Raw genomic sequence first — 24,745 nt, 5'->3', positions numbered from 1 at the left:
GCACTTAGCAAATGACGATGGTTAAAAAGGCAGTGCCCAATACGCAGCCGAGTTAAAATAATCTCCTCCCAGCAGGTGGGCCGAGAGGAGGTCGTCCAAGGCGCAGGGAGAGGCTTAAATAAGCTGAGGCTTATTCCCGTGAAGGGAGGACCATTGGCGACGCCAAAAGGACACCACCTCCTGACAGACAGCAATGCGCAGATCATCAGAGGGAGTATAGGTACTCGCGGGATAAGGTATAAGGAGTGCAGCCTTGGCAGCAGCCTTGTTTCCTTGCAGACTGCCATGACCAGGGACACACAGAAAGATGACATTGCCTCCAACAAGAGTGAGCAAGTGACAGTTTTCCTGGAGCCGCTGCGCTAAGGGATGAGCAGTGTACAGCGCACAGAGACTTCGAGGGCGCTGAGTGAGTCTGAGCAGAGGACACTATTGGGAAGGTTGTGTCGCCAGATGTACGCCGTGGCCTGATACAAGACGAAAAGCTCGGCTGTAAATATTGAGAAGTGTTCCGGAAGCTGATATCGAAAGACATGGGTACCAATGATGAAGGCACACCCGTCCCCACGGTCAGTCCGAGCGCCATCAGTGTATACAAAGGTACTACCGATAAGTTCAATACGAAGGTCGTGAAATGGAAAGCGATAGACCGATGCTGGAGTAGTGTCCTTAGGAAGCGAATGAAGGCCAAGGTTAACATGGGCCGCTTCATAAAGCCAAGGTGCTGAAGGATTCACACCGTCTGGGAAAGTTGCAGGTAGTGTGCAGTTAAGCTGCCGTAGCAAGGGGCGAAAGTGGAGGTAACAGAAGACAGACGAGCCCCATACTGATGATCAAAGGAATCATCAAAGGAGGCATAGAAGGCATGCATACCTGATGAGGAGAAAATCACGGCAGTAGGACAGTGGTAGTTCAGCAGCTACAGCATACAGACTCTCAATCAGGCTGGTGTAAAAGGCACCCGTGGCAAAACTGCAGAACGCCCCACTCTAAATCCACACTGTGCATGGCGAGACTCTAGCCACCACACCAGCCAGGCATGAATCATATGTTCCATCACCTTGCAAACACAGCTGGTAAGAGAGATGCGGCGGTAACTAGAAGAAAGGTTTATGCCCTTACCGGGCTTAGGTACGCATATGACGGTGGCTTCACGCCAGCGTCCAGGAAATGTGCCATCAGTCTAGATGCGGTTGTAGATGTTAAGAAGAAAGTGCTTGCCTGCAAGAGAGAGGTGCTGCAACATCTGAATGTGGATGGCGTCTGGCCCTGAGGCGGAGGACCAGGAGGAACTGAGAGCATGATCTAGCTCCCTCATAGTAAAGGCAGCATTGTAGCACTCACGATTTTGAGAAGAGAAGGGTATCGCCCGATCCTCCTCCACTCGTTTCCGATGGATGGAGGCAGGGTGATAGTGGGAAGAGCCTGAAACTTCCTCAAAATGGCGGCCCAAGGTTCTGGAGATAGCAATAGGATCGATGATGACATCGTCAGCTACTGTCAGGCCGGAAATTGGAGAATGGATCTTGGTTCCAGAGAGCAGTCGGGAGGTTGGATCACACGACAGAGGAAGGTGTGGAACTGTTAAAAGAACTAGTGAATGAAATCCAGCTCGCTCTTTAGCCATCCCGAAGAACACTACGACACTTTGCACCCATTTGTTTATAATGAATGCAGTTTTCTAGCGTAGGGTGGTGGTTAAAAACGCAGAGAGCACGTCTCCATGCGCGAATTGCATCACAGCATGCCTCAGTCCACCAAGGGACTGGGACACGACGTGGTAAAGAAGTAGTGCGAGAAATGGAATGATCTGCAGCAGTAAGGATAAAGTTGTTGAGATAGTCCGCCTGGTCATCACAACTGGGGAAATCTTGTTCTTCGAAGGTCGCCAGGAAGAAGTAAAGCTGCCAGTCAGCCTTAGTAAGCTGCCATTTGGGCGTGCATGCGGATGGAGGAGGAGTCAGTAGACGGAGAGCACATGGGAAATGGTTGCTCGAGTATGTGTCAGAAAGAATGGACCACTAAAGACAATGGGCAAGCTGAGCAGTGAAAAAGGATAAGTCCAAATGGGAATAGGTGTGTGAGGAGTCAGAAAGGAAAGTGGATGCTCCACTGTTAATGCAGAAGAGGGTAAGTTGTTTAAGAATGTCAGCCAAAAGGGCACCTCTCTGACATGTCCTGGGAGAACCCCAAAGGGGATGGTGCGCATTAAAGTCACCGAGCAGCAAAAACAGGGGAGGTAGCTGCCCAATAAGCTGAAGGAAGTCTGCCCTGGTGACTTCGAAGGACAGAGGTACATAAATGGTACAGAGGGAGAAAGTCAGGTGGAGGAAGGAAAAGGCGAGTGGCATCAGCTTGAAGATGGCTAGTCAGGGAGATGGGTTGACTATGAAGGTCATCCCGTATGAGTAGCATGATGCCCCCATGAGATGGAATGCAGATCTCATGGGGAGGTCAAAACGAATCGGTAAGTAATGTGAAAGCTCAAATCGGTCATGAGGGCACAATTGCGTTCCCTGAAGGTAAAGTACAAGGGTATGCTGCAACGGTAGAAGCAGCCAAAAATACTCTTCGTGGGATCGAAGGCCGCAAACGTTCCATTGGAGGACAGTCCTAAGGAGGAAGAGATGTAGGGGTGTCAACTCGGAGGCGGCTGAGGGACAGCAGTGTAGAGTTGCTACTACAGGACACAGAAGCAGTAGGATCCTGCTCCATGGGGTCCACAGAAGCATCGGCGTGCTTGTGCGGTCGGTCTGTGAAGTCCAACGCTGAAAAACGGTTGGTGGTGCGTGCCGGCGAGTCAGAGGACGGTCGGGCTAAAGGACCACGTGGCGATACCATCCAGCAGGTTCTTCGAGTTGGTGAAAGAGAAGACCGTTTCTCTTTAGCAGACTTTGAAGTCCTTCTGGTTAGAGGAAGACTTGGGTGGTCTTTGGCTGGAGGGATAGAAGAAGTCTTCACAGGAATACTCTTTCTGTTCTTTCCTGCCTCCTGGTTGTGGAATGGATGGCTTCATTTATTAGGTGAGAGTTTGACGGTTTGTTGCACAGCGGGATAGGGGGACGGCGATGCTACCTTGACAATGGGCAATTTCACAACGTCAGGGCCAAATTTAAAGTCACATGTCTGCTTGACCATGTCCTTCATGGAGCGAGGGGTAACAAGAACAGAACAACAGGTGCCAGGTGGGAGAACACAGGGTTTGCGACTAGCCAGTAACTTGCGAGCTACTGGGTAAGGCACTTTTTCCTTTTCCCGAATCTCCTGAACAGCTCACTCATCTAGATACATGGGACAATCCCGAGAGGAGGTGGCCTGGCAGCCATTACAGTTGATACAGCGGGGAGAAGGAGGTGGACATTCGCCCTCGTGTGCATCCCTGCCACAGGTTACACATTCGGCTGGGTGTCGACAAGATGTTCGAGTGTGGTTGAAACGATGACACTGGTAGCAGCGCATCGGATTCGGAATGTACAGCCGGACTGTGATGATTTCATAGCCTGCTTTGATCTTGGACGGCAACACCATCCTATCAAAGGTGAGGAAAAGAGTGTAGGTGGGCACCAAGGAGGAATCGACCTTTTTCATTACACAATGGATGGCAAGACACCCTGATCAGATAGGTAATATTGTATTTCAGCCTCAGTTAGACTGTCAAGCAGCCTGGTGTAAATTACACCACAGGAAGAATTCAAAGTTCTATGTGCCTCGACAAGAACAGGGTAGCTGTGGAGAAACGAGGAAGCAAGCAGTTGTGCTTGGGAATCGGAAGCCATCTCCAAAAGCAAAGTGCCATTCTGTAACAAGAGCAGGATTTCACAGGGCCAGCAATTGCATTTACACCTTTCTGAATAATGAAGAGATTTACCATGGTGAAGGACCCACCATCTTCAGTGTGTGAGACCACAAGGAACTGCAGTGCAGCAGGAAGGGTCTTCGAATCAATAACCTCATTACGTTTATGTTTCGTGGACGTTGATGGAGAGAGTGATTAACTCATTGCAAGGAAATCCTCCACGATTGTCAACATCTCCGATGGAACGCTCCTTCCAACTGGGAGCCCCCTTCACAAGGGGGCGCACCCACCTTAGGTGATTGTTCACACCTCAGGTCACACCTCCTGAACACCAGACGGAGGGACCAATCGGTTATTTGGGTAGGTTACAGCTCAGGAAATCACTCCTCCCTGGGCCTGGCTGTACCAGGGGTACGTGCAAACCCTACCTCTCGACCAGGGGCTGGGAATTACACGTTACCCAGTCACCTTCTACGCGTCAGACACGTGGGCCATCCTTCAGGAGCGCACCGGGAGGAAGAAGAAAAAAAGAGGATCCTCAAACGCCAAAGCGGAGGAACGAGAAGAGAAGGGAAACAAGGAAAGGAAAAAGGAGCCAATAATAAAGTTGAGACTGTTCGTAGGTCAGCGACAGAATGCAGAACATTCCCAATAATACCCCAGACATGTTCCCCAAGGGAGGGGAAGAAGAATAGCAAGAGGATAGACATTCAGCACGGAAGGGAAAAGTGCTGCAAAGGCTGAGGCCCCGTGGTAGCCAAGCACAAACCCGCCAAAGAGTGGCGACCCCCCTGGGGGGGGGGGGGGGGGGGAGGCGGGGCAGGGGGTTTTTGATGATTATTTGATGTGAGGGACACTCATCATGATCATCAATGCACTGACGAAAAATGAGACTGTCCTCACATGTGGAACAGTTTATGATGTATTAAAATCTGCCTCCTTTCCCCAGCAGTTTAGGGATAAGACCTCAGGGTTCACATCATTTTACCACTCTTGTAGCTCTGGAATCAGTACTGGCAAGGATGGTTGCCAGATATCCACTGAGACTGAAAGCTGCCCTAATATCAGTATATAGGACACTCGTAGCTCAAATATGCTGAACTGAATGTGGCACACCACAAACTTCATAGAGTGCTGGATCCTGCTGCTGGAGGAGGAAGCTGTGTGTTAAAATCTGATAAGCAAAACCTCCTCCCAGCGGTAGACTGACATCAAGTCTGGCACAACTGCGTAGTCGATCTGAGCGAAAGCAGTTTGTTTTCTGTCACCTGCAACTATTCATTCCCCCACTGGCGCACGATGCATCTGTCAGAAAATGAGATGATCATATACAATGGGATGAGACACTGATGGATAGCACCATGCCGACATGCTTCCTTTGCGGCTTTGTTGGCCATGTTGTTGCCCTGTACCCTGATGTGGTCAAGTGCCCAGCAAAAGATCACCTCTTTGCCATGATGTTGAAGCTGCTGTAAGGAGTCATGGATAAGCTGAATCAGCTACTCTACTGGATACATTTGGTGAAATATTTGTGGTGCACTAAGTGAATCTGAGCAAACAAGAAACCTTGTACAGTAGTGTCTGAATCCTCTCCAATGCTAACAGAATGCCATATAATTCTGCCTCATAATTTGTGAATTGTTTCAGAAGACATACTTTGAAAACCATTTCAGGGAAAAAAGCAGAACGACCAAGGACATTTTCCTGCCGGGATCCATCTGTATAAACGATAAAATGGACGAAAACAAAGTTGTGAAAACATAATCTGGGGTACAAGTTTTCTTTTACCGTGTCAAGCTTAAAATCACTTTGGGCCTTAGAAGATGCCAATGTGGCAATGTGTTCCATCCCTGGCCATGTATTTGTAGGTCAGATAGATCCAGATCCTTGAGACAGTCAGTAGCACATATCCTAAATGGCTTGATCACATGGGGCTGATTCCTGAACAGCCGTTCAAAGGTGGGTTGGACCACTGCACTAAATGTCAATGACTGAGGTGACGTTGAGATTTTTAGTGCCTGTTGAGCCAAAAGGATATGTCACCAAATCCAGAGTGGTGATTTACCAGCCTTTGCACACAGACTCTGAACTGGGCTGGTCCGAAAGGCTCCAGTCGGTATCCAAATGCCCTCATGGATGGACATTGTCTAACATCTTGAGGTAGGAAGTTTGGACTGATCCGTAGACCATGCTGCCATAATCTAAATGCGATTGATCTAATGCCCTATAGAACTGCAGGAGGTGAGACCTGTCAGCTCCCCAAGTTTTTCCGCTAAGGCACTTCAAAATATTCGATGACTGAGAGCCATTTGTTCGTAGGACTTTCAGATGTGGCAGCCAAGTTGATTTCGAGTCAAATAATAAACCAAAAGACTGCACAGTTTCTAGAAAACGAAGAAATGTCCCTACTGTAAGCACTGGTTAGTTAAAACTTCGACAAGCACGGTTAAAATTGACACATGTAGTCTTCTCTGGTGAGAACCGAAAACCAGTTGCCCTGCCCAGATTCTCAGCCTCCTAATGGTCAGCTGTAGCTACCTCATCGCCATTGTGAGATCAGAGGAGGAATAGAAGATTGTAAAGTTATCCACAAATAAAGAGCATTCAACAAGGCTCCTGACTGCGGAGGAAATGCCATTGATGGCAATGGCAAACATTGTGACACTGAGGAGACTGCTTTGGGAGATCCCATGCTCTTTAACATAGCAGTCAGACAAGGCATCAATAACACGATATCGAAAACGCCTGTAATCGAGAAACTATAGGATAAGAAGTGGCAGGCGTCCATGTAATATCCATTCATGAAGTTGGCGAAGGATGTTGTACCTCCAAGTAGTGTTGTATGCTTTATGAGGTCAAAAAACACACAAACCAAGTGGTTTTGGCCTAAGAAGGACTCCTGTGCAGCTATCTCCAGTAGAATTAAGTTGTCAAGGTTGGAACAGTGGCGCCTGAATCCGCACTGGGAGCGCCTCAGGTGACCTTGAGATTCGAGCAGCTAGATGAGGCGGCCATTGAGTATGCATTCAAGAGTTTTACCCATAAAACTTGTAAGGGCTACACCCCAGTAACTGTTAGGGGCGTTATGATTCTTGCCTGGTTTCCAGAATGCAATTACTATTGACTCCTTCCAAGTTGTGGGGTATTGTCCATCAAACCAGATCTGATTTAAACAAGAGAGGAGCTCTCCTTTCGCTTCAGGTCACAGATGATGAAGAATAGCATAATGGATCTCGTCTGGTCCTGGAGCAGTGTCTCTGGCCACAAACAGAGCTGATTCCACTTTGCACATGGAGGGCAGAAGGTCGCAGACTTTCTCGTTAAGCGAGAAGAAATGGAGCTTCCTCAACTCCGCAGTCCTACAAAACACATGTAAAGCAGGAGCTTGTCTGGATGACGTAGTGACAGTAAAAAAGTGTTCAGCGAAAACCTGAGCCATGTCATCTGGCATGTCCAAGACCCCATTACTTGACAAGGCCGTAAGGGATCGTGTACTGCCCTTGCTGGCAATCCGCCTTATTGAGTCCCACATTTGCACAGTGGTAGCTGACCATTTAATGGAAGTCGTGAATTCCCTTCCAGGAATTCCTCTTCCATTCTTGTATCACTCACCTCACAGGGGCTCTCGCAGAACTGAAAGTGTGAATGATTTCTGTAGTCGGATGGTGTTTGAAGTTTAACAGAGCTGTTCATCTGGCCCTGATTGCCAATCGACAATTGTCATTTCACCAAGGACAGGCCATTGTCTGAAGTGGTTACTAGACTGGCATGAACTTCACAGCAGCCCATTGGATCTCACAAGTGATATGAGCCACCGTCTCCTGTGCACAATCCTTTTGTTCAAAAATAGCCTTTAGACTGTACTGCAATCAATTTGCATCATCCATCTTCATGTTCTCCTGTCAGCCACTGTCCTACTTGGCAGACAGATCCACACTGGGAAGTGATCACTAGAATGTAAATCTGTAGCCACTTCCCACTTAACTGAGCCTGCAGTAGCTTGGGAGCAAAAACAAAGATCTATGGCTGAAAAAGCCCCGGGGCTGTGGAAAAGTGTGTCATCTGACGCACATTCAGAAGGCAGATGTTCTCAGAATGGACGAGTTGCTCGATCATCCGACCCCTGGAGCAAATGGTAGCCGAGCTCCACAGCGTATTGTGTGCACTGAAATCCCCAACAAGGAGAAATGGGCATGGGAGTTCCCAGAAGAGTTCTGTTAGTGCGTCTGCATCCAAAGCGTCATTAGGTGGAAGATACAAGGAACACACTGATAATGGATGCTAGAACTTTCTTGGCAATTGCTTGGATGGTCATGTTAAGAGTGACAGGATAGGAGTGGCATTTGTCATCAACTAAAACAGCAACTCCACCTTTAGCCCTGTCTCCAGCAATATCATCCATCCTGTGGGGGTGGTAAACCCATAATGTAGGTATGTCAGTGACTAAGGCGAGTTTCTTGTAGGCAAAATGCAGAACGGTTTCTCCTGGACCAGGAGCTGTGGTTCTTCCAAATGTGTGTGGTATCCATTTAAATTCCATTGGAACACAGAAGTTCCTGTGGGAGCCATTGTTTAGCGATGATTTGTCTTTTCTTTCTCCTTCAGACGTGGTGGTTTACTGGGGAGGTCAGTGGAAACGTTAGCCAGTTCCCAGCTCTCCGGTTCCTCAGATTGGAAGTCCAGATCCTCACAGGCATAGTCCCCAACAGACAGGGAGAGAGCTCGCCAATGTGAAGGTTTAACTACCACGTTCCTCGACTTGGAATTACTTTTTGAAGGACGTTTTTCCTTACTTAAGGGAGGATCTGGTTGCCTAGGTTGAGGGGACAGCTTAGTAGGCTTCTGATGGTGGGCAGTGGTATGTGGCTTAGGTGGTAAGCCCATCACTGATTGCTTTCAAATTATTTCTGTTTCAAGTGCAGCGTTTCCCCCACAGATACCGACAAGTGCATGTGCTTGTGCCTTAATCTGTGATCTTAGTTTGTGTGGAGACATCACACTTGGTGATTGGTGTCTGAAGAGCACCATAGGTTACACGTGTCTTTAATTTCAGCTCCTTAATTTTCCTTTCCTCATTGTAAACCTGAGACTTTCTGCTCCACACTGGGTGATCCCCAGAGCAATTTACAAGTTTCAGAGGAATTATACAAGAATCCAAATCTTTGACATTTGAAGCATCACTTTGGGTTAGGAACAAAGGGCAGACCTTAAGACAGATATAGACTGCAAGGATATGTTCAGCTAATTCTGGAGCACTAAACGTTAGAATAAATGTTGCAGATTTTTCCAATTTGCCATTGACTCTCCTCACTTAGTTCTGCACTTCCGTGATACTCCTATTTTTTTCCACTCTTCACATAACTCCGCAGGATCCACCTCCATTACAACAGAGCAGGTAACCATGCCCTCACTAAAGTTAAGGGTGTCATGCAACTTAGCCTCGACTGGGTAACTATCTACGGCCTTACATCCCAGAAGTTTAGATACTTGGTTCGAATTAGCAGCTTCAGCTAGAAGTGTTGCATTACAAAGTTGTTCGACACTTTTTAGGGATCCAACAATACCTCCAATGCCCTATGACTATAGAAAGGGGAAACCTTCTCAAAGGTTCCCCCCGTTCTCTTGATTACAATAAAAGTGTTACAGCAGATTAATGCCCTGTTACTATGATTCTGAGACCTCTTTTTGGGACGACTGACCAACCGAGCTCTTTGATAAGTGGATGTAGATACTATCTGACTGTATACCCATCCCATCAGGGGCAGTAGTTTGATGAGACCATTTCACATGGATCCCACGATCTTTAGGGAAACAATTGTCGACCCAAGCAGATCCCTGCATGCCTGAGAAGCCTTGTACAAGGGGGAGGGCCTTAGAGGTTGCCTGCTAGAGGATGTTTTACCTCAACAGCCATTCACCTCATCAGCATGTAGCACAGCGTGAGGCCGAGGTTTTTTTTATGGAAGTGTGTACATTCCTTGCAGTCCAGGTGGTGAAGCCAAGGCCCCCATTCTCCAAAACATACAACATTTCACTACTGGGCCACATGGTGGTCGCTGAAGCATGCCCAGAGTTACGGTAACAGAGGACTGATGGCGCTTACCAGTCCCCAGGTCAGGAACGCAGGATCACAAACTCCTACCCAGCAATCAAGTGCTGAGCCCCTGGGGGGAATTGACATTGGAGATGCGCTGTCAGAGTTGCTATGAATGCATCAGAATATGTCACCTTCATCAGGCGAAGATATTGGTGCACTGGATCCTTTATAGCTCGTAAATGTTGAGTAGTGAAGAAGATATAGGATATATCCATTATGGTCAGAAAAAGGGAAGAAATGATGCACTTTCTACATAATGAAAGACCTGAACATGTATCCTGAACGTTTCAAGTATTGCTACACAATCACTCTGTCAAAATGAAGGGTAGCATTCACAGAAAAACAGTGAAACTGGAATGTTTCGATCATAATTTCTATTTTTCATACAATTTTTATTTGAACATAAACCTAAATACTGCTGATTTTGTGAGATGTTCAAAATATTATGACACTTTTCCAAAATCTTATCTGTAAATATCTCATTACTGTAGACCAGAGATTCCTCGTTAATGGGCATAGCTTCCTACCATGTTGTAGAGATTTTGGCATTAGCGAGAGGAACAAAATATCCTTTCGCGCAGAAAAATAGATTCCAGTCATTTCCAACGCCAACGACAATGGATTCCTTCTGTGCAACATGGAACCAGAGGATTTCATTGATCTACATTTACATTCTGAAAATCACAGTGAGGCAAATGGTACGTCCCATTGCACCAATTACTAGGGCTTCCTACCATTCCATTCACTTATGAAGTGTGGAAAGAATGATTGATTGAATGCCTCTGTGTGTGTTTTAATTATTCTAATCTTGTCCTCACGATACCTATGTGAGTGATACATAGTGGGTTTTAGTGTATTCCAAGAGTCGTTGAAACTTTGTTAGTAGACTATTTTGGGTTAGTTCACGCCTATTTTCAACAGTCTGCCATTTCAGCTCCTTCAGCATCTTGGTAACACTCTCCCACCACTGGACTCTCATTCGGGAGGACGACGGTTCAATCCCGCGTCCGGCCATCCTGATTTAGGTTTTCAGTGATTTCCCTATATCACTCCAAGCAAATGCCGGGATGCTTCCTTTGAAAGAGCACGGCCGACTTCTTTCCCCGCCCTTCCCTAATCCGATGAGACCGATGACCTTGCTGTCTGGTCTCTTCCCCCAAAACAACCCAACCCACTCTCCCATGGGTCAAACAAACCTGTGACCATTTGCGCTATCTTTCTCTGTAAACATTCAATACCCCTTGTTAGTCCTACTTGGTACGGGTCCCACACACTGGGAAATATGCTAGAATGGGTCGCACAAATGATTTGTAAGCTGTCTCCTTTGTAGACTGATTGCACTTCCCTAATATTCTACCAATGAACCGAAGTCTACCATCTGCCTAAGCATCTTAGTGCACTAGACCATAGGTTGCACAGAGGCTCACTCGAAATATGTCCGGCTACACATTCCATCTGACGACGCTACTACACTAATAGTCATAACATCCAGCAATCATGGATTTGTCAAAGCATTACAAAGAAGCAGAGATGTACTGGGTCAAGAAATCAGCCATTAGATAAAAACACAGTTTCCCTGTCTTGTATGACAAACTTCTGCCAGTAAAAAGTGTCAAGAAGAAACCGTTAGCCGCGCGGTCTTGGGCGCATTGTCACGGCCTTTGCGGCTCCCCCCTTCGGAGGTTCGAGTCCTCCCTCGGGCATGTGTGTGTGTGTGTGTGTGTGTGTGTGTGTGTGTGTGTGTGTGTGTGTGTGTGTGTGTGTTGTCCATAGCGTAAGTTAGTTTAAGTTAGGTTAAGTAGTGTGTAGGCTTAGGTACCGATGACCTAAGTACACTCCTGGAAATGGAAAAAAGAACACATTGACACCGGTGTGTCAGACCCACCATACTTGCTCCGGACACTGCGAGAGGGCTGTACAAGCAATGATCACACGCACGGTACAGCGGACACACCAGGAACCGCGGTGTTGGCCGTCGAATGGCGCTAGCTGCGCAGCATTTGTGCACCGCCGCCGTCAGTGTCAGCCAGTTTGCCGTGGCATACGGAGCTCCATTGCAGTCTTTAACACTGGTAGCATGCCGCGACAGCGTGGACGTGAACCGTATGTGCAGTTGACGAACTTTGAGCGAGGGCGTATAGTGGGCATGCGGGAGGCCGGGTGGGCGTACCGCCGAATTGCTCAACACGTGGGGCGTGAGGTCTCCACAGTACATCGATGTTGTCGCCAGTGGTCGGCGGAAGGTGCACGTGCCCGTCGACCTGGGACGGGACCGCAGCGACGCACGGATGCACGCCAAGACCGTAGGATCCTACGCAGTGCCGTAGGGGACCGCACCGCCACTTCCCAGCAAATTAGGGACACTGTTGCTCCTGGGGTATCGGCGAGGACCATTCGCAACCGTCTCCATGAAGCTGGGCTACGGTCCCGCACACCGTTAGGCCGTCTTCCGCTCACGCCCCAACATCGTGCAGCCCGCCTCCAGTGGTGTCGCGACAGGCGTGAATGGAGGGACGAATGGAGACGTGTCGTCTTCAGCGATGAGAGTCGCTTCTGCCTTGGTGCCAATGATGGTCGTATGCGTGTTTGGCGCCGTGCAGGTGAGCGCCACAATCAGGACTGCATACGACCGAGGCACACAGGGCCAACACCCGGCATCATGGTGTGGGGAGCGATCTCCTACACTGGCCGTACACCACTGGTGATCGTCGAGGGGACACTGAATAGTGCACGGTACATCCAAACCGTCATCGAATCCATCGTTCTACCATTCCTAGACCGGCAAGGGAACTTGCTGTTCCAACAGGACAATGCACGTCCGCATGTATCCCGTGCCACCCAACGTGCTCTAGAAGGTGTAAGTCAACTACCCTGGCCAGCAAGATCTCCGGATCTGTCCCCCATTGAGCATGTTTGGGACTGGATGAAGCGTCGTCTCACGCGGTCTGCACGTCCAGCACGAACGCTGGTCCAACTGAGGCGCCAGGTGGAAATGGCATGACAAGCCGTTCCACAGGACTACATCCAGCATCTCTACGATCGTCTCCATGGGAGAATAGCAGCCTGCATTGCTGCGAAAGGTGGATATACACTGTACTAGTGCCGACATTGTGCATGCTCTGTTGCCTGTGTCTATGTGCCTGTGGTTCTGTCAGTGTGATCATGTGATGTATCTGACCACAGGAATGTGTCAATAAAGTTTCCCCTTCCTGGGACAATGAATTCACAGTGTTCTTATTTCAATTTCCAGGAGTGTAGTTGGTCCAATAAGACCTTACCATACATTTTCAAGAAACCGTTACTTGACATGTGACAGTATATCCCAGCTGAAAAACGGAATTTCTATGAGCAAGTACGAAATTAAAAGTGGGTTTACATGTTTGTCTGGCATAACACATTGATTGAGAACAGAAAATTTAATCCTGGTTACATGTTAAGTGTAATTGCTATAGGAATAGTGTTAAATTTTCCGTTGTCCTCAGTTGCTGCTTTTTCAGATTTGCATTGCAGTAAACATTATGCATTTTCACCAGTATTGTACTTTCTAAAAATGAAGTTTCTGCTTCTGCAGTAAGTAACACAAAAACCAGAGCGTTTCAGCCGCATAACTTAACTGCACAGATGCAACGTTGTTCGTCCAGGAAAATAAAAGATAGTGGTCTTTTTTCAAAGATTATGTAAGTAATTGTGTAACAGCAGTCACAACAATAAGTAAAATGGCGTTTTATCTTATATAAACTGTCTACATCAAGAAGCCCAAATATATTAATATAAAATAGGTAAGCATAAAATATCCAGAACACAGATTATTTTAGTTATATCAATAGCAAAATCCAATTTCTCATTCGTTGGTCACTGGAATGCACGCCATTTATTCGACAGCATGTGATCGAAAAAATTTTACGTCTATGAATTACTGTTACTGTAGACAAGAACGATATACGTATATTGTACACAGCTAACTCTGCTAATGAATCTGCGATTGTCGATCTCTAGTGTTAAAATGAAAATAACGCTTAATGAATATTAACTTAAAAATGTGATTGTAACAGACTTCGTAATCCACATACTAAAGTGAAACACGAATCAAAAATCCGCATAACACGCGGCTATAACGTAGAGTGTTGTGGACAATAGCTAGTCTCGGCCAAACGTCAAAATATATCACTTATTTACTCACCGCTTTCCTTACACCGTTAGAAACAATTTCCATATGTTAGCTATGTCCTAAAATCCACCAAACGTAAAGTAACCAGCTACTAAACTCTTCAACGCAAATATGTCTTAAGTATGCCTGGCGGATTACTTGTTTGGGTTCAAATGGCTCTGAGCACCATGGGACTTAACATCTGAGGTCATCAGTCCCCAAGAACTTAGAACTACTTAAACCTAACTAACCTAAGGACGTCACACACATCCATGCCCGAGGCAGGATTCGAACCTGCAACCGTAGCGGTCGCGCGGTTCCAGACTGAAGCGCCTAGAACCGCTCGACCACACCGGCCGGCTACTTGTTTGGTTAGTATAGCTAGTAACTGAGCAGTAGGGAAGGTAAAACCAGTTCAGTATCCACCTGTTATGTCACTATCAGATTCGGAAAAATCAGCTTTACTACCGAATAGTTTCCTCATAATCGAATGAGAGAGACTGCGTATCTGAGAACACGTGAGAACCCCAAAACAGTGGTTTTTAATCTTTTGCGCGGAATGTAAAAGTTTGACAGATTTACATAAAACCATTTTTAGGCACATCGCATTACTTCGGATGCATGAATACAGCAGCGCCACTTTAACGTCGCTGCCACGCGTGGCTTCGGTGCGCCATTCCTGACTGCAAACTGACGCGCAAACCACGAAACGACGCACCTCTGAGAATTGCTTCATTTGTTAACATGGAGGTGGCGTGACAGCGCCATGTCCCCGCCAGACGTCCGCACCGAGCCAATTCTGTGTGAATTGGGTCTGAGTATTTGCTCACGTGAATGGGCTCTCAGACTGAGTGGTTGTAGGAAACAGTCCAGACAGGAAAAGGCGAATATTCCCAGACTTACTGTGTCTGCTGCCAACGACAAAGCCCGACAGGTTTCGAGAGTCTTCAGATAGAACCGTCACACCATACGAAGTTGTGTAGCGCAGGGCAGAAAGGGAATGACCCTCCACCAAGCAAAAACACCAGGGCTGACTTTCCCACGCGTACCAATTTTCTGCCTACCTTGCATACGTAGACGGAAACAAAGCAGCAATCGTCCGAAACAGCATTTCCCCGAATTACACGCTCGGATAGCCGTAGCCTCCACAAATGTGTCCACTGTAGTAAAAGATGAAAGATTTATCCGTTCTGAAGGGAAACCAGAGTTTGTTTAGTTTTAGGGCGCGGAAACAATTAAGGTCATACGCGCCCCTATCAGAACTGTAGAACCTGAATATAATAGTGCTCTGTGAAATACTGAGACTGGTCCCTGTACACTTCGATTTCACATTGCGTGAATCATGAAGTTGTCGAAGTTTTAAGATTTTGTTGATATTGCAGTTCTTACATCACCTGCATGACATGTACCTCTCAAATTTTTCGGTTGTTGCTTTTCAGATGATGTACAGGGTGTCCCAGGAGAAATGGTCAATATTGAGGGACACGACAGGTACGATCACTATATATATATATATATATATATATATATATATATATATATATATAAGAGGCTAGTAAATATGGGCTCTAAAATGCGTACTTAAAGCTATGAACACTACTCCATCTTCTATAATGTAAAAGAAAAGTCTTCTACTAAACAAGTGCTCACAGCCCTTAAGGTATGCAGTCTAGAATCCGTATTTACTAGACTTTTTTCCTTGAAATGATCTTTCCTGATATATCCCTGAATCCTGATCATTCCTGCTGGGACACCCTGCATTTCTCTAGATTGCAGTTCCTGGAAGTTTCGAGAAAGCGATGTACTACGTACTGATGTAAACATACTGGCTCTTCGTTTTGATATGGTACTGTTATAATTATAACAGTTTAAAAAAAAAGTTATCACGAATAAAATCTTCTCGATTTTCAAGCCGCATCAATTCGAATAAAATTCTCGAGCTTCCAATGCCGGAGAGAGCCATCGAAAGCTCGAGATTTTTATTCAAATGGACGCGGCGTGAAAACATTTTATTCAGACATGCCGCCGCGAAAGACCCCAAGGAAACAAATTAACTAGACTCTTCAAGTAATCAGTTCAGAAACGTTACACCATGCCCCAGCCTCTGACGCCGTCAATTCCCTGCCTCAAACAAGAGCAATGACAGTCGTGAATGGTCTGCTGACGACTCGTTGCTAATGAATAATTGAAGAAGGATGACAGGACGGTCGGTCGGTGCCGTTGGGCCTTCCGAGGTCTGTTCGAACGGATTTACTCTTCTCCCGCGATCCGATCAAAGGAGTGCTGGTGCAGCAAGGTACGAAAGAATGCTTCTATGGGGAGTTCGGAAAGTAGGAGTGTTACAATTCGTGCAATTCAAACGGCCGCTCGGTGCGGTGGCTGATGGAAGCGGCTTCAAAGGCATTTCCTATTAAAGTTGCTCCCATCAACCACCGCGCGCCGCGTGTCAACTCTGATTACGCGAATAATGACAAGAGTTAAATTTTGTAAATAAAATGACAAACTGACTTGGTTATTAGGCAATTGACTTGCGTTGTTAATTTTTATACTTACGACAGAATCATATGAGCATTTCACAACGTCGTACGGTAACGGCCAGCTGTCATTTTCAGACCAAAGACACGCCGTAAGCAGTTTCCGTTCCGTTGTCAACAATACTGAAGCCAACAATTGTCTTCTATTATCGGTTTAGCTACAACCAGGGATCGTTCTGTAAAACGACCGTGCAAATAACTTAAAACATTGCAAACAAGCCCACTACATTCTGTGAATGCCCACAGATTCTGCAGTTTTTCGGTCAGCCACTGCGGTACGGTACCGCGCGATGCAACGTGTTATCTATTTAGCTTTCCTTTCAGTAGCTGTCAATCACTCCAAGTTAACTTGTCATTATTTGTACGAGCTACGTCGTTCTAAAAAGACGAAATTACAGAAAAAGGGATTGCTACGTTATTGCATTTCGGTCCTGGTTTCCACGTTCTTGGAAAACATGGCAACAGAATTTTTGATTTCATACCATTTTAATATTAATTTTGTAATACAGAATTAGCTTGAAGTATGCCTCAACTCGCTCCACAGCCTTAAAGTTTCTCCGTATTTTCGCACAATACTATTCTTCGTCTGGTAGGCATACACTGACGTCTAACCTACTGGCTTGTTGCACTGAATTTGACTGACATTTGAATATGCGCTAGAGATCTCTCTTGCTCAATGTAAGTTAGAAACCTACTGTAAGTTTTTCGACCTCCATTTGTTTACGCGTACCGGCGGAACAATTACGTGCGATGTAAGAAATAGAAATTGCCGCTTCAGTAATACGAAAACACAGCAGTGAGTGAAATTCTGCAACCACTCAGGAAAGAGGAAAATAACGTGGTAAATTCAAGCGAAAACGAAAGTTTTCCTGTAGCACGTTACATAAATATACTTCGAGCGTTCGTAGTAGCCGTGAAGTTAGCTGCCACAGTGGTACATATTTCACAGTCACTTCTACCGCCGCATATTTCTCGCGCAAATCTATTGCAAACAGAACAAAAAAGAAGCCTTTGGACGCACAGAAATATCCAGCAAGATCGCCGACTTTACGTATTGATAAAACAGTGACCCTACTCTGTATAAATCACAATAAGGACAGGAGCAGTCGGGGACAATGTTTTGACAGTTGTTTCTGTCGCTAGTAGCCGGTGGGAGCTTCTCAAAACTGAGACGATACGACTGAAAGATAACTTCGTGAATATTGTAGAGATACACATTTCAGCCTTAATGAACGACACGAATGAAACAATGTAGCATTTACACTACCTTTACTTACCTCTAATGAATTACCTACACGTCAAATCAACCGCTCTTTGACGCCACAGGTGCTCACTCACTCGAGATTCCTTCGTTTCTACTTGCTACACCGTGGCCGGACGCCGGTACGCCGGATCACGTGACACGTGCGTCACTCGATAACGAGCGGTTGCAAGACGCTTTAGGCGTTACTCATTCTGTTGTTCTATGGCGCGCGAATTGAAACCGAAGAAATGACGGACGTCGGGTACAGTTCTCTTTGTATTCACAGACTGAAATGCGTTCTCTCTAAACGCTTAATATTAAAACAAACAAACGATACAGTAAAAAAAATACGCCGTATGTTGTAGTTTTGCTGCGCTATTGTTACTTTCTTACTATCAATAGCGTCTTTTTAATACCTGAATTTCGAAAATAGTCATTTACAAAAATAAAGGATTCAAAATAAAAATACAGTACATATGTGTAATGCCAAATTTTATGTATAAATAGGAAGCTGAGATAAAAATAGCTGTAGGAGGAAACATTTAATCATTTGTTATATTATTAAGTTCCCCCTCTCATTATGTTATAGTAATAGTAGTAGTAGTTTTATGCACCCTTGATCACTTTTAAAAGGATTTTGCAGATACCATGGTATTAAAAATTAAGAACAAAAACCTAATCCATATATATATATAGTCATTTACATAGGTCCACTCACGTGTCCAGCTTGACAAACCATGGCCTTACTATAGAACCCATCGACCATTTGCCAGAAGTAATTTAGGAAAAACATAGAAAACCTACATCAGGATGGCCAGTTGAGGATTGGAGCCTCCATCCTCTTGAATACAAACCAAATCTGTCAGAAACAGTACAACCTCGTTCATTTTATACCTATTGTGAATTGCTGTTTTGTTTATATATTGTTCCAAAGAAGCTATTTCATAAAGTAAAAAGCTAATGCTACAGTGCTCATTCATTTCTCATCACCAATCACTGCGCACACCATCAGTTAATTTCAAGATCATGAGCATGCTGTATGGTACCTATTTTGCATTCCAAAACTTCCCATTTACTTTCCAAAAAATAGAAGCAGCATCCCTCCATAGTGAGCAAGATGCTAAGCTCAGAAAAAGGACATTATGTGTGTATTATTAAATGCAGAGATTTGATGTAAGGTTCTGTAGTTTGCATCAATACGAAGAACATTTAGGGATGTGGAATAATTCAAAGCAACCATTAGCAAAACACAAGTAAATCACAAAACTTAACTTGTGTACTGTATTAACAGTAGAGTATCTGTACTTCTTAGCATTATTTGTATTTATACTTGCTAAATCAAATAAATTAGAAAGAAAGCCCTTATATGGAAAAATAGCAGTTGCCTCCTTAATTATACTAAGTACCTAGTCTTTTGATAAATTAACATTTACTAGATTACATTGGTATTTTCAAAGAACAGAGTTGCCTATACCCGTAAATACTGAATCCTGTTTACGATACATGCAGCTTTACAGTGAGTATCACACTAATGCTGTGGCTAACAGAACTCTGCAATCCTTGAATCTAGGCATTCAGATAATCGGTAGGAGAAAAATGGCTAAAAAGTTATATTTTTAGTTTTCTTTTGACAATTGGTGTTTCCAAGACTTTACTTTGTTAGATGCCATCTTGCTGAATAATTTTGCACCTGGGAACATAATTCCACTCTCAACCCTAGCCAAGTAGGAAAAGTCTGCATGAAAATTATTTTTGTGTTTTATATTGTGATTGTACATATTGTGGTTGTCCTGAAACACATTTATTGCTAGCAACTAATACCATTAAAGAGTAAAGCTATTTTGAAGTGAGTATAAGACATCCAGGATCCTTAAACAAGCTTTTGCAAGATGTAATGTTATCTGCATTACACAATATGCTCACTGAATATGATCCACAGAATACGCAAGAAACTAAATTAAACTGCTTGCTTCTCCTGAAATAACTATTTACGGTACCTTAGATGCACTGTCCTATGAGATAGCTACATAGGACAACAAGGAGTGAACACACGTGAAATAAGCCAATGGTCTTATCTTTATATCAACACAATGAGAGATGCTTCATAGGCCAAATCATACTGGACTGAGCTTTCTAACTACTTAATCTAGGCACTGGTTTCCTAAAAGAATTGTTATCCATGGAATTTTACACAGGGTATTTCATTTAATGTTTGGTCATTGTTATCTACGTCTGGGGCTAGCAAATAAATTTTGCTTGTCTGAAGTTTCTTAATATAGGATTTTGTGCTATCAGCTATTAGCTGTGAAGCACTTGTAGGGTTGTTCAGTTGTCATCTGAGCTGTGACTGCTAACATTGAGGTTATATCCTCGATTAGTTTAGTGTAACTTAAGTATCTGCGTGTTCCATGTGTCATAATTATGACCTCTTGCTATGACTGGGAATGAGTTAATTTTACAACCATAGTATACTTTCTCAGTGAAAAACGAGGTGACATGTTTTCAGTTTCTCTTTGAGGCTAATTTTAATAGCTGTTAATGACTTTTGCTGATGGCCTTGCCACAGTGGTAACACCGATTCCTGTCAACTCACCGAAGTTAGGCGCTGTCAGACTCGACTAGCACTCGGATGGGTAACCGTCCAGTCTTGCCGAGCCCTCTCGGCAAGTGGGCTGCACTCAGCCCTTGTGAGGTGAATTGAGGAACTGTTTGATTGAGAAGTAGCACCTCTGGTCACGAAAACTGACAATGGGTGGGAGAGCAGTGATCTGGCCACATGTCCCTCCATATCCACAGCCAGTGTTGCCTATTGGCTGAGGATGACATGGTGGTTGGTTGGTACTGTTCAGCCTTCCAAGGACTGTTCGGATAGAGAGTTTTTAATGACTTTGCATCACTAAGTAGATAGTCAAAGATTTTATGGCTTAATATCTCACTTCTTTCTGTGCAACTTAAGGGGCTCCGGAAAGGCTCAAAATCATGAAAAGTTCAATTTTTACTTTTTTGCATTTTCTGAATCTGCAGACTATTACCTTTTAATAGATATATAATTTATTCAATTCCGAAGACTACAACTATTTTTAAATTTTTTTGAAATGTGTTCTACATGGGCGTGACCCACTGTGGCGCTGTTAAACTGCTGTCAAATGGTGTTATTATTAACGTCCATGTTCATCAGGTACATTTTAGTGATGTGAGATAAAGTATGTGTTGTGGCTGACCTATTTTCAGAGACTTAGCAGCACCTGAACTGTTGAAAAAGTGTATTCACGGAAAAACTCAAAACCCCAATGAAAGTGTAAATAGTGTTATATGGTCGAGAATCCCCAAGACTGTATTTGTTGGAATAGAAACACTTCACTTTGGTGTGTATGATGCTGTTGCGACTTTCAATGATGGCAACATTGTAAGGTGCAAGGTATTTAGAAATATGGGAATGAAGATAGGTTCTAACATGGTACGAGCGATTCTTGCTTTAGACAAGGAACGCCTTCGGGCTGCAGACAGAGCTGTAAAGAGTCTAGAAAAACAAGCAAGAGTAAACAGGAGGAGGAACAAGAGGAAGCTGGAGGAGTAGTTTGGAGAGGATGAAGATAATCCATCCTATGGACCTGGAATGCACTAAAAAGTTAATCCAATCTTTGTCGCTCGATTCCCAAAACTTTTATTTTCTCATACTAATTACATGTTATCTAAGGATCTTCCAAACATATTTGTTTCAAACTTTCAGTAAATGTTACATAGTACCTTCTGCATAATTTAACACAGCCTTTTTCCAAAAAACTGTATATTTTTGAATATATAAATAAAAAATTGAAAAAAAATGTTGTGAATTTTCATTACAATTGAAAAAAAATCATCTTTAATCACTGAACTAAAATTTTGTAAAATCCCTGTGTTAAGCTGTAGCCCATATTCCAATAAATGATCCGTAAAAAGTTCAACTTCCTACCTCAAATACTTTGTGAGGAAAGATGTAATTTATAAGCGTTATTTTAACATTCCAAGTATAGGGCGTTCCGGAGCCCCTTAAGGCTGAGTGAAGAATGGTGTAAGCCATTTTTCCTTCTAGCTCTATATTTTTCAGTGCTACTGTTGTTTTAAATCTGTGAGGCTGTTGTCAATACGCCCAACTGTCTGCGAGAGGTTCTAGTGTGTTTACTACATATAATGCTTATTACATGTGTCTGCGCAACAAATACTTTTCCCTCAATGATGAGCTATCTCAGAATACAATATTGTAAGATATCAGTGAATGAAAATATGAAAAGTAAGTCAGCTTTAGACATTTTCATTTTCAAAATCTGATGTTAGACCTAAAACAAAAGATTTAGACTAAATACCTCATTCAGACAGACTGTTTTAAAAAAGTTCCAGATAAATGAAGTGTCGCCCACCAAACAAGCTCGGTGAGATTGATTAGTGGTGTGCTTTCAGATGGTGAGCCAGTTCCATGCATAAAAAAGGATTCAATAACTCAGCAGAGTATGCAAAAGCACACCATTAAACTTGTGCAAAAGCACAGCATTAAACTTGTCCAAATAAGCTTACCAAGCTGCATAAGATTGTCAGAGGACCTAAAACTACTTATCTCTTCACACGATTTTGAAAGGAAATGGCTATACGATGTCTATCTCAGCACCATGTAAATAGTAAATACAGGAATCCTTATGTTAAACAAAGAGGACTATAAAATTAGCAGGTATTTCTGTAGGGATAATATGGAGAAAGGAGGAATTGTATGTTAAAAATAAGGTCATTCCATGTCAATTCAACGCACCTCTTAACCTGACCCTCTCAGATTTCTTTCAAATTTGGTGCATTCAATGGCCCAGATAAGAGGTGGAAAAATACCAATTTGCAGATGTGTATTACAACTGTGAAGAAAGTTACAGGCCTGGAAAGTTTGGAATTTGTGCTAAATTTAGATGTGTATGTCACAACATAAATGACTGTAATTCTGGTTCTAATTCAGTTACAGCAAAGAAAATGGTACCATTGGAAAGCTAGAGAATAGACCTTTACATTGATATGCCGCATAGCAGGTTTATGAGAATTTTCAAACTGAAGGTCATTGACCTTGACCTTTGACCTTGAATATCTCGAAGTACCCCTTCTTCAATTTTTTTGAGAAAAAAAGTATATTTAATTTGTTCCAGTATGTTACTATAAATATGGTAAATATCAAGATGGCACATCAAATATATCATGTACAAAAGATTTTTTGTCAAGTTAAGTACACCATCAACATGCACTAAGCAGCTATGTATCCAGTTTTTTCTATAACACCAGCCAACAGCAGTTACTTTTATTTAGACCAGTTCTTTAATATTTATAGCTGTTAACAGCCAATAAGAGACACTTTTATTTCAAAAAATCAACATTAGGCTGTATTAGTGAACAGTCAATCTGAGAGATTTTTATTTCAACCAATCAGCATTAGCCTGTTTTAGTGAACAGCCAATCAGAGAGACTCTTTATTTCAACTAGACACCATTAGTCCACTGATCTCTATATATTATGCAAATTTTGTTTCATATGTTTTATGGCTGTGGTTTGTTAAGCAAAGTGCAGTGTAAATGTGTCGTAAAGTAATATTTAGTAAAAAATGTATTTCAAGTCAAAATTGTATTGTTGCCATCCATTTAGGGAAGAAGGTCATGCAAGAGTGCAGAAGAATTTATGGAATGTTCAGGAGCGGATGATAAACAAATATCCTAATGTACTGTTAGGTGGAAAAATTTGCAATAAATGTTGAAAACAAATAACGCAAAACCCAAGAATCACTGTAGATGTTGCCTCGGTTGTGCCAGGGACTTCCTGAGAAGATTTAAGTGAAGATGAAGTAGCCTCAGATCTGGCACTTGATGCTTTAAATAGTAGCCTTCAGTATTTAGGTGAATCTCCTGTGAAGAAAAAGAGGTTTCAAAGCAAAAACTGAAAAAAATAGCCCTTGTGTTGGAGCGTACTTATGCAGCACAACCAGAAAAAGAAGAGAGTGAAAATGGAGAAAGTGAAATGATCACCCAGCTGAAAGATAAGTTTCACAATTCAGACCATATGTATGACAAAACACAAATTCTAACTGTACTTCCAAAGAGTTGGAGTATAAGGAAAATTATGAAAGAATTTTCTGATTCAGATTACATGGTACAGAGAGCAAAACAGTTTGTAGCAGAATGTGATATATAAGCAACACAATATCCAAAGCCAGGTAAGACATTATGTGAAAAAACTGTTCAGTGTGTGCATGATTTTTACTGTGATCATGACATTATCCGTATGATGCCAGGAAGAAAAGACTTTGTATATGTGAAAGACAATGTAATTACAGTATATAAACAAAAGCAGCTAGTGTTGCACAACCTTAAGGAACTGCATGCATATTTCGAAAATAATTACCTAGATATAAATATTGGATTCTCCAAATTCTGTAAGTTGTGGCCAAAGCACTGTGTTCTTTCCAGTGCCAGTGGAACCCATGCTGTTTGTGTGTGTGTCTTGCACCAGAATTTCAAGTTAATGATTGAAGGTTGTAAACTTAAAGCACTAACAGAGAGTGAAGAATACACATTACCATCATACAAGCACTGTGTAGCATTTGTTACATGTAATCCTGCACTATCAGCATGTTTCTTAGGTTCATGTCCCTATTGTCCAGGTGTGATAAGACTAACTGATTATCTGTATGGTCTGTTTGGTAAGAACTGCATTGAAAAAATTGGATATAAGTTTTGGTTAACTACACTCAAGGCAACGGCCTTGCCGCAGTGGATACACCGGTTCCTGTGAGATGACCAAAGTTAAGCGCTGTTGGGCATGGCCAGCACTTGGATGGGTGACCATCCAGCCGCCATGCGCTGTTGCCATTTTTCAGGGTGCACTCAGCCTCATGATGCCAATTGAGGAGCTACTCGACCGAGTAGTA

At 43.6% G+C, this 24,745-nt stretch overlaps 1 protein-coding gene across 1 annotated transcript in view; it reads right to left on the bottom strand.

Annotated features, from left to right (window-relative positions):
* Positions 1 to 17,974, bottom strand: part of LOC126100273 (sepiapterin reductase) — a 151,865-nt gene extending 133,891 nt beyond the window's left edge. The window contains exon 1 of the mRNA XM_049910868.1: positions 17,852 to 17,974. The gene's annotated coding sequence lies outside the window, so the exon portion shown is untranslated. The remainder of the gene's footprint in view (positions 1 to 17,851) is intronic.
* Positions 17,975 to 24,745: the final 6,771 nt, after the last annotated feature.

The sequence above is a fragment of the Schistocerca cancellata genome, chromosome 9 (assembly GCF_023864275.1).
Source record: "Schistocerca cancellata isolate TAMUIC-IGC-003103 chromosome 9, iqSchCanc2.1, whole genome shotgun sequence".
Lineage (NCBI taxonomy): Eukaryota > Metazoa > Arthropoda > Insecta > Orthoptera > Acrididae > Schistocerca > Schistocerca cancellata.
The sequence above is the reverse complement of the archived record's forward strand: the minus strand, read 5'-3'. Positions and strand labels throughout refer to the sequence as shown.